The following is a 14,249-nucleotide window of genomic DNA, read 5'->3' on the forward strand; positions in this document are numbered from 1 at the left end:
TTTCCCTTTCTGTTCTCCATTGAGGACCTGAATAAATGGACTCCAGCAAGTGGCAGCTGCTGTAGTCTATTTTTTTTTTTCTTGCTCATCAAATATTTATTGAGTGCCTATTCTATGCAAAGCCATGTGTGCAAGTAGAGAGGTCTTCATGAGTATATAAAATATACTACGTAGACTTTCCAGGTGGTCCAGTGGTTAAGAATCTGCCTTGCAATACAGGGGACGTGGGGTTTGATCCATGGCCTGGTAACTGAGATCACACATGCCACAGGGCAACTAAGTCTGCTCACCACAACTAGAGAATCCCGCATACCGCAACTAAGACTCAATGCAGCCAAAAAGAAAAAGAAAACCCACACACAGTGGCACCAGCTTTGGAGGGGGTGGTGGCCAGAGGAGGCTTCTTAGAGGAGGTGACGTCTACTTTGAGGTCTGAGTGATAGGACCTGGCATGCTGAAGGTGTGATTTGTCAGGAGCAAGGGCCACAAGCAGAAACAGTGTGGGCAAAACCAGGAAGGTGGCGGTTGGGAGGGGAAGGCAGATTCCTCTCCTTCAGACAAGGAACACTGTTGAGTTGAGCTCATGACACCTACTTTTTAAGCATTTTGCTTCTGAAGGCAGATAGACTCCTTGCTAGCTGTCTGACTTTGGTTAAGTCATTTTCCTCACCTGTAAATGAAGGGGTTGGAGGACTTCCCTGGTGGTCTAGTGGTTAAGACTCTGCTTCCACCACAGGGAGTATGGGTTCAATCCCTGGTCAAGGAACCCACATGCTACTCTACACAGCCAAAATAAATAAATCAATAAATAAATGGGTTGGTTGTACACCTAAAACTAATATCTAAATTATAAATAAATAGGAAAAAAATTAAATGGAGCATTTGTCTAGACTGACTCTAAACCATCTCTAAAGTCCTTTCCTTGCTCTTCACTGAGGCTAAAGAGCACAGTTCCCAAGATGCCTTTGCATTAACAAACAGCGGATGATTCACTGGGTGTTCCCTTCCCCTGCGGAGACTCTGCAGACTGGATGGACAAAACGTTCATTTCAGAAAAGCCCCGGGGTTTTGGGCTCAGCCTGCTGTACCCTGGCGGATAACCCAGTTACTGAGAGTGAACTGTAAGAAGACAGACGCCAGATGGCAGGGAGGAAGGGCACAGACAGGAAGACAGAGGGGCTGATCAGACAGTTTCTGCTCCCAACCAAGGAAGCTGCAGGCAGAAAACTTGCTACAGTTTGGAGAGTTCCAGCAGCTAGGTTGGTAGAGAAAAATGTCACCAAGATGTCAGGATAAGAACAGAGGCTTGAAAGACTGAGAGAACTTAGACAAGTTGGAGGAAGTGCAGGACAGGAGGAATTTCAGGCAAAGGGATATCAGCTAGAGCCAAGGAATAGTGCTGGGACTGCACACTGGAAGGCTTTTGGTTGGAAGTAACAGGGATGCCAGCAGACAACTGGAAGGGCTAGAACCAGGGACTGCAAAGCCTTCAGAATCTAGGCCATCACTTTTTGGTTTTCCCCTCCAGTTAATTATGACTTACGGCAATTTGGTACAATTACACTTTTATAAATGGAAATGAGGCATCTATCTTTTCTCTCTACCTGATCCCTCCAGAAACTGTAATTTCTTAGTTTGCCAGTAACTTTATCAGGCAAATAAGGAAAGTGAAAGTGGCTCAGTTGTGTCTGATTCTTTGTGACCCCCTGGACTATATAGTCCATGGACTTCTCTAGGCCAGAATACTGGAGTGGGTAGCCTTTCCCTTCTCCAGGGGATCTTCTCAACTCAGGGATTGAACCCAGGTATGCGGGTGGATTCTTTACCAGCTGAGCTACAAGGGAAGTCCAAGAATACTGGAGTGGGTAGCCTATCCCTTCTCCAGCGATCTTCCCGACCCAGGAGTTGATCTGGGGTCTCCTACATTGCAGGTGGATTCTTTACCAACTGAGCTATGAGGGAAGCCCAAGTAAGGAAGGCTACCTCCTAATAGGTACAGAAGTCTTAAGGTACTTGGGAAATGAGAGGAATTCATACAAATCTATAGATACCACAGGCAGAATCTGTGACAAGGCCTTGGAATGGCTTTCCTGCCTTTGAGAGGCTTTTCAAAAGCTTAATCTGAGATTCCTTATGAAAAGTTCCAGCACAGCCAACTTAAAAAGAGCCTGTGAGGTCAGTAGCATGGGTGTGTGCTGAGTCACTTCAGTCGTGTTTGATTCTTGATGACGCTATGGGCTGCTGCCCACCAGGCTCCTTTGTCCATGGGATTCTCTAGATAAGAATACTGGAGTGGGTAGCTGTGCTCTCCTCCAGGGGATCTTCCTAACCCAGGGATCAAATCCAAGTCCTCTACATCTCCTGCATTGACAGACAGGTTCTTTACCACTAGTGCCACTTGGGAAGCCCGTGTGATCAGTTACACTTATGTAGATAATCAGGCCAAATTTGTGAAAAGCAGATTTATTTCACAGATTAGTCTTAATTTGGCCATATTTGGTAGAAATGAGGGTATTTTAGAGAGAAAAATGCATGTTTCAGTGGATATTTATTTCTAGTTTTGTTAATTGAGGTCTGTATTTACTGCTAAAGTCTCACTTCTCAGATGGTTCGTTGTTGCTATATTATTGTAAAGTTTGGTTCGGAAGCTTATCACAGTTATCTATCTTTGAATGAAGATAAGTGCCATGACTCGCAACCAGCAGATTATGTATACTGGAAAAGACATCAGATAAAGGATTCTTTACAGCCACTTTCATTCTTCTGAATGAGCTGCAACTCCTATTTCTGATACCCAGCTTTGACTAGGATTAATACTACCAGACCAGGACAAGAAGAAGATGACATCTGAAGTAGACAGCTGACCCAAGATGCTGGACCAACTCTGTATAATAATTAGTTCAGTTCAGTCGCTCAGTCGTGTCCGACTCTGTGCGACCCCATGAATCGCAGCACGCCAGGCCTCCCTGTCCATCACCAACTCCCGGAGTTCACTTAGATTCACGTCCATCGAGTCCGTGATGCCATCCACCCATCTCATCCTCTGTCGTCCCCTTCTCCTCCTGCCCCCAATCCCTCCCAGCATCAGAGTTTTTTCCAATGAGTCAACTCTTCGCATGAGGTGGCCAAAGTACTGGAGCTTCAGCTTTAGCATCATTCCTTCCAAAGAAATCCCAGGGCTGATCTTGAGAATGGACTGGTTGGATCTCCTTGCAGTCCAAGGGACTCTCAAGAGTCTTCTCCAACACCACAGCTCAAAAGCATCAATTCTTCAGCACTCAGCCTTCTTCACAGCCCAACTCTCACATCCATACATGACCACAAGAAAAACCATAGCCTTGACTAGACGAACCTTAGTCGGCAAAGTAATGTCTGCTTTTGAATATGCTATCTAGGTTGGTCATAACTTTTCTTCCAAGGAGTAAGCATCTTTTAATTTCATGGCTGCAATCACCATCTGCAGTGATTTTGGAGCCCCCCAAAATGGTCTGACACTGTTTCCACTGTTTCCCCATCTATTTCCCATGAAGTGATGGGACCAGATGCCATGATCTTCGTTTCCTGAATGTTGAGCTTTAGGCCAACTTTTTCACTCTCCTCTTTCACTTTCATCAAGAGGCTTTTTAGCTCCTCTTCGCTTTCTGCCATAAGGGTGGTGTCATCTGCATATCTAAGGTTATTGATATTTCTCCCGGCAATCTTGATTCCAGTTTGTGTTTCTTCCAGTCCAGTGTTTCTCATGATGTACTCTGCATAGAAGTTAAATAAGCAGGGTGACAATATACAGCCTTGACGTACTCCTTTTCCTATTTGGAACCAGTCTGTTGTTTCATGTCCAGTTCTAACTGCTGCTTCCTGACCTGCATACAGATTTCTCAAGAGGCAGATCAGGTGGTCTGGTATTCCCATCTCTTTCAGAATTTTCCACAGTTTATTGTGATCCACACAGTCAAAGGCTTTGGCATAGTCAATAGCAGAAATAGATGTTTTTCTGGAACTCTCTTGCTTTTTCCATGATCCAGCAGATATTGGCAATTTGATCTCTGGTTCCTCTGCCTTTTCTAAAACCAGCTTGAACATCAGAAAGTTCACAGTTCACGTATTGCTCAAGCCTGGCTTGGAGAATTTTGAGCATTACTTTACTAGCATGTGAGATGAGTGCAATTGTGCGGTAGTTTGAGCATTCTTTGGCATTGCCTTTCTTTGGGATTGGAATGAAAACTGACTTTTTCCAGTCCTGTGGCCACTGCTGAGTTTTCCAAATTTGCTGGCATATTGAGTGCATCACTTTCACAGCATCATCTTTCAGGATTTGAAATAGCTCAACTGGAATTCCATCGCCTCCACTAGCTTTGTTCGTAGTGAGGCTTTCTAAGGCCCACTTGACTTCACATTCCAGGATGTCTGGCTCTAGATGAGTGATCACACCATCGTGATTATCTGGGTCGTGAAGATCTTTTTTGTACAGTTCTTCCGTGTATTCTTGCCATCTCTTCTTAATATCTTCTGCTTCTGTTAGATCCAGACCATTTCTGTCCTTTATCAAGCCCATCTTTGCATGAAATGTTCCCTTGGTATCTCTAATTTTCTTATAGAGATCTCTAGTCTTTTCCCATTCTGTTGTTTTCCTCTCTTTCTTTGCATTGATCGCTGAAGAAGGCTTTCTTATCTCTTCTTGCTATTCTTTGGAACTCTGCATTCAGATGCTTATATCTTTCCTTTTCTCCTTTGCTTTTTGCCTCTCTTCTTTTCACAGCTATTTGTAAGGCCTCCCCAGACAGCCATTTTGCTTTTCTGCATTTCTTTTTCATGGGGATGGTCTTGATCCCTGTCTCCTATACAATGTCACGAACCTCATTCCATAGTTCATCAGGCACTCTATCTATCAGATCTAGGCCCTTAAATCTATTTCTCACTTCCACTGTATAATCATAAGGCATTTGATTTAGGTCATACCTGAATGGTCTAGCAGTTTTCCCTACTTTCTTCAATTTGAGTCTGAATTTGGTAATAAGGAGTTCATGATCTGAGCCACAGTCAGCTCCCGGTCTTGTTTTTGTTGACTCTATAGAGCTTCTCCATCTTTGGCTGCAAAGAATATAGTCAATCTGATTTTGGTGTTGACCATCTGGTGATGTCCATGTGTAGAGTCTTCTCTTGTGTTGTTGGAAGAGGGTGTTTGCTATGACCAGTGCATTTTCTTGGCAAAACTCTATTAGTCTTTGCCCTGCTTCATTCCGCATTCCAAGGCCAAATTTTCCTGTTACTCCAGGTGTTTCTTGACTTCCTACTTTTGCATTCCAGTCCCTTATAATGAAAAGGACATCTTTTTTGGGTGTTAGTTCTAAAAGGTCTTGTAGGTTTTCATAGAACTGTTCAACTTCAGCTTCTTCAGCATTATTGGTTGGGGCATAGACTTGGATTACCGTGATACTGAATGGTTTGCCTTGGAAACGAACAGAGATCATTCTATTGTTTTTGAGATTGCATCTAAGTACTGCATTTTGGACTCTTTTGTTGACCATGATGGCTACTCCATTTCTTCTGAGGGATTCCTGCCCGCAGTAGCAGATATAATGATCATCTGAGTTAAATTCACCCATTCCAGTCCATTTTAGTTCACTGATTCCTAGAATGTTGATGTTCACTCTTGCCATCTCCTGTTTGACCACTTCCAATTTGCCTTGATTCATGGACCTGACATTCCAGGTTCCTATGCAGTATTGCTCTTTACAGCATCAGACCTTGCTTCTATCACCAGTCACATCCACAGCTGGGTATTGTTTTTGCTTTGGCTCCATCCCTTCATTCTTTCTGGAGTTATTTCTCCACTGATCTCCAGTAGCGTGTTGGGTACCTACTGACCTGGGGAGTTCCTCTTTCAGTATCCTATCATTTTGCCTTTTCATGCTGTTCATAGGGTTCTCAAGGCAAGAATACTGAAGTGGTTTGCCATTCCCCTCTCCAGTGGACCACATTCTGTCAGACCTCTCCACCATGACCTGCCTGTCTTGGGTTGCCCCGCGGGCATAGCTTAGTTTCATTGAGTTAGACAAGGCTGTGGTCCTAGTAATTAGTAATTACTTGGTATACTAATTACTTAGACAATTACTCATACTTTCACTTGTGAACCAAATATATTTTTTTCCTTGGGCTCAATTATTTGCAAGTTTCAAAACTCAATCCAGTTTCTGGGTTTGTGGCTAGATACCTCTGTCCAGTACTCCTAGGTTACCTTGGTGGATTTCTTTTCTTTAAGGCTCTAAATAAATGGCCCCTAGCAACTTTCCGTTAGAAGGAAAAAAACTCTAGTACCATGCAAGCTAATTTTACTGGTATGATGAAGTGGGACCCTCTTAGCCAGTTAATGACAACTGTTCTGAACCTTGTCATAAGCAATAGTTTTCACTAGATATTAAAATTGGGTAGCTCCTAACAGGATCCAGTGTATTTATGGAACAAGTTTATGGCCTTGATTCTCCCCAGGTTAGTTAGAAAGATGCACAATCACGTTCCCTTGGCTCAAGGTCACCTATGGGTAGTCTTGGAAACAACCCCTGCACTCTGCCTTTAATGTGAGCATAGTGAGTTCTATCAATTTTCCAATGGTATGACTGTGTGACTGAGATATTTGTTAACTCATCTTATGACACATGAAGAATCAAATTTCTGCTTTGAATGATTCTCTTCCTAGTTTAGGAAAAATGCTGTGAGAATGTTTTGGTTTAGGAGAATCTTGGCTTAAATCTTTACTAATGACATTGTTACTCTGTCAATTTTGATCACATCTATAGTTCTGTATAAATTATTGAGCATGCCACAATGCACAAGCAAGATAAAATAGGCATAAATCGCATTGGAAAACTTGGAATTGACCATTAATGTTTGCCAGACATCTTACCAGTACAACCCCCTAAAAGGAAAGATAAAACAGAGATATGAAGACCTGACATGGACAGACATGATAGACCCAGGGCAGGTAAGAAATGCCCTTGACATTGAGGGACAAAATATTTGACCAACTAGTGCTTTCTCACTAGAGATTAGTGATCAAGGGACTTCCCTGGTGGTCCAGTGGTTAAGACTCCACACTCCCACTGCAGGGGACACAGATTCAATCCCTGGTCAGGGAACTAAGATCCTGCATGTAGCATGGCAAAAAAAAAAAAAAAAAAGAAAGAAAGAAAGAGGAATATTATCACATTAGGAGTTCTGGTTAATGCTGATGTACAGTACACACTAAAAGGGAGGGAAGAGGCCCAAACAGGCAGAGAAAAAAATTTGCTTGATTTTTTTTTGCCATAAAATATGAATTTTATTTCATCAATCTCAATTTAACTCAGTCTTGCTCTATATGCTCTATAAATACTGTCTGTTTCTTTTTAAGTTCCTCTCTCTAATCACTCTGTTTTTCAATCTCTCCCTCTTACTGTGTGGTCTCTCCTTTCTGTAGGAACCCCTAATTTCTTTGCAGCTCAGCTTTCTTTGCTCCCCAGGGCTTATAGAAGAGGTGGGCATCTCTCTTCCAGCTAATGAAGACTGGTGACCTAAGCCCAGATTCCTTGGAGAATCTGATTGGCTCATTTTGAATTAGGGCTCTACCTCTAGTCCAATCAACTGTGGCCATAGTGGGGAGTGGAGTTTAAAGGGCAGTCCTATTATACAGTTATGGTTGCTGGGGAAGTGGCAAGGAATCTTGGAGAGCTGGGGAGGCAACCTGAAAGGTGAATACTTCAGTGGAACAATGAGCAGATCACTGTGGGTGTTTGGTCAGGCCACTCAAGATGGCTGTTCTCTTGTTCTCTGTACAGCCTCTGCTAACCAGGCTCTGCTTCACTCACATGAATATACAATCATCTTAATTATAGGGCTTAATTAATAACTATGTGCTTGCCCCCTGCCCTGGCTGCTGGTTTCCCTGGTAACTGGTGGGTCAACCTGACTTCAGTTCCCTTCACCCCCAAGTATCGAAGATTGCTGCCATGTCTCGTCGGCTGTCTGCTGTACACAGTGGGGCAGATCTCCAGGGCCTTTTGGTTTAGATGTGTAAGAACCTCTGTCCAATAAACCATTAATATCTGTTACTGTCTCTCGGCTCTTTGGTCTTGAGGCTAGGCTACAAGGCTTACTAGGCCTGCAGGTGCTGCCCAACAGTGGGTTTATTGGGAGTTTAGAGTTTTCCATTTCCAAACATCAGGAGGTTTTAAATACAACAAATGAGATCTGTGTGACACCAATTCTTTGAAATCTGTTGGGTATTACTTTTTGACCTAGTACTTGGTCAGTTTTTGTAGTTTCTATGTGCGATTTAAAATTTTTTTTAACTTTAAAAAAGTATTTATTTTTGACTGTGTTGGGTCTTGGTTTCAGCATATGGGATCTTCTTCACTCTGGCATGTGGACCTCTCTCTAGTTGCAGAGCGTGGGCTGTAGAGTGCACAGGCTCTGTAGTTGTGGCACTGGTCTCTTTCACTTAGCATGTCTTCGAGGTTCATGCAGCATGTATTGATATGCCATTGCTTCAAAAAAATTTTAATTGAGGGATAATTTCTTTATAATGTTGTCTTGGTTTCTGCCATACATTAACATGAATCAGCCATAGGATATGCCATTACTTTTTATGGCTGAATAGTATTTTATTCTATGGATATACCACCACTTATCTATTAATAAGTTGATGAACATTTGAGTTGTGTCCATTTTTTGCCTATTTTGAGTAATGTTGCTATAAACACCCTGTACAAGTCTTTGTATGAACGTTATCTTTTCAATTCTCTTAGGTATATACCCAGGAGTAGAATTGCTAAGTCATGTAATACTTCTGGGTTTAATCTTTGAGGGACTGCTAAGTTGTTTTCCATAGCAGCTGCATCATTTTACATTCCCAGCAGCACTACTGGAGGGTTGTAATTTCTCTACATCCTTACCACCACCTGGGTGATTTCTGCTTTTTTGAGTTATAGCCATCTAGTGGGTGTGAAGTGGTATTTCACTGTGGTTTTGCATTGCATTTTCCTAATGGCTAGTGATGTTGAGCATCTTTTTCCATACTTATTGGCAGATGACACCACCCTTATGGCAGAAAGCAAAGAGGAACTAAAGAGCTTCTTGATGAAAGTGAAAGAAGAGTGAAAAAGCTGGCTTAAAACTCAACATTCAAAAAACTAAGATCATGGAATCTGGTCCCATCACTCCATGGCAAATAGATGGGGAAACAATGGAAACAGTGACAGATTTTATTTTCTTAGGCTCCAAGATCACTGCAGATGGTGACTGCAGACATGAAATTCAAAGGCGCTTGCTCCTTGGAAGAAAAGCTATTACCAACCTAGACAGCATTATTAAAAGCAGAGACATTACTTTGCCAACAAAGGTGTGTATAGTCAAAGCTATGGTTTTTCTAGTAGTCATGTATGGATGTGAGAGCTGGACCATAAAGAAGGCTGAGTGCCAAAGGATTGATGCTTTTGAACTATGGTGTTGGAGAAGACTCTTGAGAGTCCCTTGGACTGCAAGGAGATCCAACCAGTCAATCCTAAAGGAAACTAGTCCTGAATATTCATTGGGAGGACTGGTCCTGAAGCTGAAACTGCAATATTTTGGCCATCTGAAGTGAAGAACTAACTCATTGGAAGAGACCCTGATGCTGGGAAAGATTGAAGGTAGGAAAAGGAGATGACAGAGGATAAGATGGTTGGATGGTGTCACCGACTCAATGGACATGAGTTTGAGCAAACTCTGGGAGGTGGTGATGGACAGGGAAGCTTGTCATGCTGCAGTCCATGGGGTTGCAGAGTTGGACACAACTGAGCGACTGAACGACAACAAATTGGTCATTTGTACATCTTCTCTGGAGAAATGTCTATTCAAATTCTTTGCTCATTGTCTTAGTCCATTTGAGCTGCCATAACAAAAATATCAAAGACCAGATGACTTATAAACAATAGAAACGCATTTCTTATAGTTCTGGGGGTTGGGAAGTCCGAGATCAAGGTCTGATATATTTGGTATCTGGTGAGGGTCCACTTCCTGGGCTCATAAGGTGGGAAGGGCAAGAGTGCTCTCTGAGGCCTATTTTATAAGGGCACTGATCTCCTTAATGAGGGCTCTCATTACTTCCCAAATGTCCCAGCCCTTAATATCATCACACTGGGGATTAGGTTTCAACATACGAATTTTGTGAGGACACAGACATTCGTCCTCTTTTAAAATTATCTTTTTACTGTTGAGTTGTAAGAGTTCTTCATATATTCTGAATACTAGGCCCTTATCAATACTTGATTTGCAAATATTTTTCCCCATTCTATGGGTTGTATTTCACTTTAATGAGCATGTCTTTTGAAGTGCAAAAGTTTTTAATTTTGATAAAGTTCAATTTATTTGTTTTTGGTTGCTTATGTTTTTGGTGCCCTATCTAAGAAACTGTTGCCTAATTCAAGGTCATAAACTTATGCCTTTATTCTCTTCTGACAGTTTTATAGTTTTAGCATTTGCACTTAGGTCTTTGACTCATTTTGAGTAAATGTATATATAGGATACAGGTAGAGATCCAATGTATATCCAGTTGAACCAGCATCTTTTTTTTTTTTTTTGGTGAAGATTCTTCTTTCTTATTGAATGGGCTTGGCACTCATTGAAAATCAATTGACTGTAAAAGTGAGGATTGACTCTCAATTCTATTCTATTGCTCTGTGTGTCTATTCTTATGGCAGTATTCTCTGTCTTTATTACTGTAGCTTTGTAGTAAGTTTTGACACCAAGTAGTGCAAGTCTTACAAGTTTGTTCTATCGATTTTTATTATCTGAAAATGTCTTAATGTTGTCTCAATGCTTGAAAACTATTTTGCCACTGCAGAAATACTAATTCAATTTTATTCATATAATTTTAACAGTTATATATTCTTATTTATTTTTAAAAAGATTTATTGCTTACTTCTCGGCTGTGCTGGTTTTTGTCGCCGCGTGTGGGCTTTCTCTAGCTGTGGCAAGCGGGGGCTCCTCTAGTTGCGGTATGCAGGTCTCTCACTGCAGTGACTTCTCTTGTTGTGGAGCACAGGCTCTAGGTGCACGGGCTTCAGGAGTTGCAGCACGTGGGCTCAGATTTGTAGCACATGGGCGTAGTTGCCTCACAGCACGTGGGATCTTCCCAGACCAGGGATCGAACCGGCGTCCCTTGCTTTGCAAGGTGGATTCTTAACTGCTGGACCACCAGGGAAGCCTTATTTATTCTTTAATTGTTTAAATTAAAAAAAATTTTTTTGGCTGTGTCATGCATCATATGGGACCTTAGTTGCCCTGTGTGTGTGTGTGTGTTAGGCGCTCAGTCGTGTCTGACTCTTTGTGACCCCAAGGACTACAACCTGCCAGGCTCCTCTGTCTATGGGGATCTTCCAGGCAAGAATACTGGAGTGGGTTGCCATGCTTTCAGGGATCAAACCCATGCCCCCTGCAGTGGAAGCATGGGGTCTTAACCATTGGACCACCAGGGACCACCCTGCTCTTCCCTCCCTTTTTTCCCCTTATTTGGTTACACCAGGTCTTAGTTGTGGCATGTGGGATCTAGTTCCGTGACCAGGGATTGAACCCAGGCACCCTGGATTGGGAGCATGGAGTCTTAACCATTAGTAGAAAGTCCTTACTCTGGTCACTTTTGATAGCCTCTAATTGCTTGCTCATTTTAAAAACAATTCCTGAGTTTACTTTAATTCTTTAAAACATTGCCTTACAATTTTCACCTTACATAGTAACATAAGAATTTGCATGCATGTTCTTGGAAATTTTTATTTTTTAAAAGACTAACAGTGCAATAAAAAGTGTATTTCATCCAGGACAATCTAATAGTGAGTCCTGTGGAATATAGTGGAGTGTTTAAATGCATGACTACCGAAGTAGAGTACCTGGGTTCAATACTGGTTTTTTAACTTACTGGCAGTGTAATCTCGGACAAGTTGTCTAACCTCTGCGTGCTTCAGTTTTCTCAACTATAAATTTAAGAAAATAATATGTATCTCATGGAACTGTTATAAAGATCACCTGAACAAATGTATGAACACAGTGTATATTAGTAATTGAAGGCTTGTACCTCTTAATCCCCTTCACCTATCTTCCCTACCCCCAACTCTCCTCCCTTCTGGTAACCAGCCACTTAGTCTCTGCATCTATGAGACAGTCTTCTTATGGAGTTCTGCTGCTGCTAAGTCGCTACAGTCGTGTCTGACTCTGTGCAACCCCACAGATGGCAGCCCACCAGGATCCCCTGTCCCTGGATTCCCCAGGCAAGAATCCTGGAGTGGGCTGCCATTGCCTTCTCCATCTGACGGAATTCACGCATCTACTTTTCTGTTTCCTCCTTTTTTGTCAGGTTTCCTCCTCTTTTGTCAGGCTCTTGAGAACCCTTTGGTGGTGGTGAATATGCCTGCTTCTAGCACTGCTCCCCTTTCTAATTTACTCACCCACTTATGGTCATAAGGCTCCATATAATCAAATCAATATTAAAAATGAGTAAATAAGGACTTCCCTGGTGGTCCAGTGGCTAAGACTCTGTGCTTCCAATTCACGGGGCCTAGGTTCAATCCCTCGTCAGGGAACTAGATGCCATAGGATGCAACTAAAAGATCCTGTGCGCTGCAACTAAGATCTGATGCAGCCAAAGAAATAAATAAATATATATATTTTTAAAATGAGTAAATAGGCACAGAATGTGATTCTGAAGGCCCAAGTATGAGCAAAATACATGAACTTTTAATTGCCAACATTGCAACATATATTCTGTTGGCTAAGACACTTTCTCGCATTTTCTCTTACTGACTTACTTACCAACAGGTACATATTTTACACACACAGCCCAATGGGTGCTTGCAAGTAATTTGTTGTTGTTCAGCCACCCACCCGGTTGTGTCTGACTCTTTGTGATCTCACGAACTGCAGCACGCCAGGCCTTTCTGTCCCTCACCGTCTCCTGGACTTTGCCCAAGTTCATGTTCACTGCATCAGTGATGCCGTCCAGCCATCTCATCCTCTGACACCCTCTTCTCCTTCTGCCCTCAATCTTTCCCTGCATCCGGGACTTTTCTAATGAGTCGTCTGTTTGCGTCAGATGACCAAAATATAAATGATAACAACTGTTACTGAAACAGAAATATCTCTTGAAAGCGAAAGCGAAAGTGAAGTCGCTCAGTCGTGTCTAACTCTTTGTGACCCGTGGACTGTAGCCCACCAAGCTCCTCCCTCCATGGGATTCTCCAGGCAAGAGTACTCGAGTAGGTTGCCGTTTCCTTCTCCAAATATCTCTTATTGTCTAATTATATGGCTAAGGCAAATTAACTGCAAATTGTAAAGGACTTATAAACTGAGGGTCTGTATCCTCTTCTCTTTCATCTTTCTTCTTCGATTTTGCATTTGAAATCAAGCGAGCTCCTTATACTATTAAGGTATAGTGGAACAGGGTGAGATCAACAAGCTGAAGCATAACTAAAAAGAAACTTTTTATAGGCATAAAAGGAAAGCCTTGTACAGTAAAAAATTATTTATTAAGCACCTACTGTGTACTATGACTCAGAATCATTTATTCACATTAACCCTAGGAAGTCAGGAGCATCCCGATTTATAGTTGCAAAAAAACAGGTTTATGAAGTAACTTGCTGGAAGTCACACAGCTGGTAAATGACCCAGCTAGGAACCACACATCATTCCTCCTATCCCTGACATCTGTGCTCTTTAGAAAATACTTAACAAGCCTTCCTAGCACTGTCTTCAAGATTCAGTATACCAAAAGTTCCAATGGGTTAGCTTTAAAAGTCTTTTCCCTCCACTCTCTACCCAATGAATTCAGAGGGAAGTCATGGTGAGTTAGTGCCATCTGCTGACCATCTGGGAGAAGGCAATGGCAACCCCACTCCAGAACTCTTGCCTGGAAAATCCCATGGGTGGAGAAGCCTGGTAGGCTGCAGTCCATGGGGTCGCGAAGAGTTGGACACGACTGAGAGACTTCACTTTGACTTTTCAGTTTCATGCATTGGAGAAGGAAATGGCAACCCACTCCAGTGTTCTTGCCTGGAGAATCCCAGGGATGGGGGAGCCTGGTTGGCTGCCGTCTATGGGGTTGCACAGAGTCGGACACGACTGAAGCGACTTAGCAGCAGCAGCAGCTGACCATCTCCCTCAACATCAAGATGAGGGACAGTCCTTGGGGTGGGGGAAACATTGTGCTATTTTAGGTTATCACCATACACCAAGGACAGGCACAGGAG

The sequence above is a fragment of the Capricornis sumatraensis genome, chromosome 2 (genome assembly GCF_032405125.1).
Source record: "Capricornis sumatraensis isolate serow.1 chromosome 2, serow.2, whole genome shotgun sequence".
NCBI classification, from domain to species: Eukaryota; Metazoa; Chordata; class Mammalia; order Artiodactyla; family Bovidae; genus Capricornis; species Capricornis sumatraensis.